Raw genomic sequence first — 4,502 nt, 5'->3', positions numbered from 1 at the left:
CCTTCATGGTACTTACTTATCGCTTGCTATAAATAGAATAAATACGTTAACCTCAAGATAATCTCATCCTCTAGTCTACGTCGATTAACTGAAGACGAAACTTTAACGTACGAAAACGCGAGATGTAACATAAAAATGGTAATTTTGCCTTTTTCTCTCATCTCTTTAATCTCTCGATTCAAAAATAAAAAAAATCGATAACCTTGGTGTCTCTAAAATTTTGCATGCTATTTTTTTGTCGTAGGATTTTTTTTCATTTTCTGTATTTAGATTCTACAAAAAAAGAAAAAAAATTGACATGAAAATAGGTTTTGACATGTCAAAAAAAATTGTTCCTTTATTTGGACACGTCAATGATGGTTTAATGACCATTGACATCATTATAATATTATGGGAAAATGTCCAAATTTACCTTCTAGTATAGAAAATTTCTTAATATTACTCTTATGTTATAAGTCATTCATGTTTGCAAAATTATTTGATTTTGACTTTATTGGATCTCTAGTATGTAATGGGGTACATTTCACAGCTCAAAATACTTCAAGCAAAAGGTCAATTTATTGAAAATATGACACTTTGTTAACAAAAAGAGTATGCGCGAAGTATAATGGAGGATAAAATTTGGATATTTCGTATAGTAGAGGAGTACTTTTAAACCTTCTTATATTATCGGTGTGATGACCCCTCTTCTACTTTTGTTTCCCCACAATTTGATGTTCATTAGTTTTTTGGCTGAAACTTTGGGAATGACTAACGAACACCGAATATTAAAGTTACTTTCAATCAATTTATTGAGTGATTGCTTGTTGTTTGATTGTGTTAAATATTCAGATAGCATCAGAAGGAGATACATAGCTTGAGAAATAGAAAAAAATGGAAAGGGGAACACGGCAGCTCAGGCCTTCACATTTCGCGAGTTGTATCTTGCAACTCAAAACTTCAACTGTGAATGTTTGCTTGGTTGTGGTGGTTTTGGTAAAGTGTACAAGGGCCATATTAAAAGCAACAATATGGTACTCTCCCCCACATTTCTTTTGTTCAAAATTTGATTTAGATTTTTTAACTCTAGAAGAAAAATAAGGGAAAATGATTTAACTATCGTTCTTTTCATGTTTGCTTAGGATGTTGCTGTGAATCAACTTGACAGGAATGGTTTCCAAGGAACCAAAGAGTTCCTTGTGGAGGTCCTGGTGTTGAGTCTTCTCCGTCATCCCAACCTTGTCAATTTAATAGGATATTGTTCAGATGGTGATCAGAGAATATTAGTTTGCGAATTTATGCCAAATGGTTCGTTGGAAAGTCACCTTCTTGGAATGCATTTATATCCAATCTTCATTAATTGCAACACTTTGTTAATGTGATTGACAATATTATAGCGCCAATAACATGATCTTGAGTTTGGTACGTGCCTTTATTGAAATTGCCGGTTGTTTGGCAGAACTTGGTCCAGATAATAAGCCTCTTGATTGGGATATGAGGATGAAAATTGCAGTAGGAGCAGCAAAAGGACTTGCATACTTGCATGAAACAGCTAATCCTCCGGTGATTTATCGAGACTTTAAAGCCTCTAACATACTTTTAGATGAGAACTTTAATCCAAAACTTTTTTATTTTGGACTTGCCAAGCTAGGTCCAACTAGTGGCAAGACTCATGTCTCCACCAGGGTCATGGGAACCTATGGTTACTGTGTACCTGATTATGCTCGCATAGGTAAATTGACCATTAATTCGTATGTTTATAGGTTTGGGGTAGTCTTTTTAGAAATAATCACAAGAAGAAGAGTCATTGATACCTCCAGACCAAGCGAAGAACAGAACCTCGTCAAGTGGGTCAGTTTCAAGAATACAATGCCACTGAACGGCAAATACTCCATCTATTTCATTTTATATGACACCTCTTCCTTGTAGTCTATTTTTTCATACCTAGTCAAACACAGTCATATAACTTGAAATGAGGGAGTACTAATTTAGCAATTAAGGGTGTATCTTTATATGACAAATTGATGGACAAGCACGACCGTTGATCAATGATAAGAAGAAGTTTCACTTAATGGAAGATCTGTTGCTGGGAAAGAACTACCCGACGAAAGCACTATATCAAGCTCTAACGGTTGCAGCAATGTGCCTGCAAGAGGACGCGAGTACACAGCCTCTAATCAGAGATGTAGTGACTGTTTTAGAATATATATCTAGTATCAAGAAGTATGTGAAGGAGGACGTTGTAGCAGAAGACACTTTCAAATCCCCACCTGCATAGCAAACAATTACAAGTCATGTTGAACGTATTCAAAGAAATAAAGCCCATTGTGTTAGAGAAAGATACTAAAACCGTTTTCCCGGTCACCAAACACTTCTAGTCTGAGTGTTTCTCTGATTTTAAGTAGTGTTGTCGACATGAATGTCCATAGATTTTCTTATATAAAGGTCATCAATATCAGTGTATAATTTAAATCCTTCATATAGATGCAACATTCCCATTTGGAAACAAAATAGGAAGCCTCATTTCAATACAATTGAGGTGTTCTTCAGCAATCAGGTCATCTCCCACTTATTCATATTGATGAACATCACAATATGTCATGATTTTCATTTTCTCTAATTAAAAATGAATTGCCTAGACATTAGAATTTGATATCTCTTGTATACGGTGATACAACTAATCTTTCTTTATTCCATTTATTTTTTTAACTTGGTTATATTTATTGGTACATCTATTATAGTAGTCAAAGAAATTAAAGGAATTCAATATTTATTATAAGTATATAAAAATAATTTTAATCTTGTATATTTTTTCGGTGAAAGGATAGCTCTGCCCATGTGAGTAGTCACCGAGAATAAAAGAACAACACAGGGAATCATAGGATATTAAAAAGGTAATTGGTGCGGAAGAGCGAGATAAACACTTCAAAAATTTCTCTCTACAAATTTCAACATAATCTTGTGTTGTGACTCATCAGAATGACATGTTGGACAGCTAAGATACCATCTTGGACCTGCCTAATCAACAAGAGATTGAAGTTGTGAGAAGAAGTAAGTGTGTGAGAGTCAATTCCAAAAGACTAACTGATTTCGTTATAGGGACTGGGCGATGAAAACGTAAAGCAATAGCATAGGTGCGCAGGGTGTGAAGGATACCAGATGTTATAAATAGCAAATAGTGAATGTAGTAGAGTAGACTATTCTGTTGCTTGTGATTTGTTTCTCGTCTCTATTGTTCTGCAATTCTCTTCTCATCCCCTACTCTATTCTCTGCTATTTTCCCTCTATTGTTCCACTGCAAACTGGGTGTTATAACTTCGTTAAGTTGTGGTAATACAACCAGTCAGTTATTGAGTCAATTAGGTTGTTTCATTGGTGCTTTCATCCAGAAGTCTCTAATGGAGGACCAACAAGTACTCAAGGCGTTCATTGGCGATTCAATTTGTGGTTTGATTCAAGAGGTAAAAGACTCATTCACCAAACAACTCACTGAGATGCGTGACATAATGATGGATATGGTTGCAACCAAAGCGCCGACAGGGACTAATCGACGTGATCCAACACTGGATATTGTTTGCCAGGTGTCAGTACCGGAAACTCTCAGGCACAAGCGTGCACCGGTGGAGTTTGGTCGGTTTCGTGGTGAGAATCCAGAGGCTTGGATATTCCAGGCAGAGCGCTATTTCAATTTTTACAAAATTGAGGAAAATGAGCGACTGACTGTGGCATCGTTCTACCTCGACGGTGAGGTGCTAGAGTGGTACCAATGGTTATTTCGAAACAAACAATTGGTTGACTGGCCACACTTTGATGCTAAAGTGAGAATATGTTTCAAACCAAAAGGACTTGAGTCGGCAGAGGGACGGCTAGCAAAGCTCCGGCAAGTCACCGCTATCTCAGAGCTACAAGGTAGATTTGAGGCTATTGCTAATGAGACCGATGACATATCAGACAGGCTCATGTTGAGGCTCTTTATCTCTGGGCTTAGGAAAGACATTAAAAACTCGGTGTTGAGTTATGAGCCCAAAATTTTTGAGGAGGCACTGAACCAAGCCCATATCCACGAGCGGCGGATCCTAGCTGAAAAAGGACCGACTCGGCCCGCAGTGGCTAATAAGGGTACCCCTCTGTTACCCAATCCTAATTCCTCTCTATTATATCCAAATTCAGCTGCCCAAACTAACCGACCACCATTAAAATGACTCACTCATGCCGAGCTTCAGAGCCGCCAGGAGCGCGGCCTTTGCTACTATTGTGAAGAAAAGTATACAGCCGGCCACAAATGCAAGACACCACCACATTTGTTGTTCCTCACTGACGGGTCTGATGTTGAGCCAACCTTTCCAGAGTTGTTCGTCTCCGATGATATATTGGCCAAAGAGATGCAGTGTCTCGAGATGCAGGAACACTCGGCCATATCGTATCATGCATTGGCCGGCGGGAACTCATCTTCCATACTTAGGTTCCTTGGCCATGTTAACGGGTCAGCGGTCCAGATCTTGGTAGATGGAGACAATGACCAT

At 38.0% G+C, this 4,502-nt stretch overlaps 1 long non-coding RNA gene across 1 annotated transcript; it reads left to right on the top strand.

The window, feature by feature from the left end:
- Window positions 1-1,437: 1,437 nt before the first annotated feature.
- On the top strand, window positions 1,438-2,399 carry LOC104095970 (uncharacterized). The gene is made up of 3 exons (XR_011409678.1): window positions 1,438-1,542; window positions 1,631-1,830; window positions 2,058-2,399. It is a non-coding gene; the product is annotated as an uncharacterized lncRNA (long non-coding RNA).
- The last annotated feature ends 2,103 nt before the right edge of the window (window positions 2,400-4,502 follow it).

This window comes from Nicotiana tomentosiformis, chromosome 7 (genome assembly GCF_000390325.3).
Source record: "Nicotiana tomentosiformis chromosome 7, ASM39032v3, whole genome shotgun sequence".
Lineage (NCBI taxonomy): Eukaryota > Viridiplantae > Streptophyta > Magnoliopsida > Solanales > Solanaceae > Nicotiana > Nicotiana tomentosiformis.
Note: the sequence above shows the minus strand (reverse complement) of the source record. Positions and strands in the feature narration are given on the sequence as shown.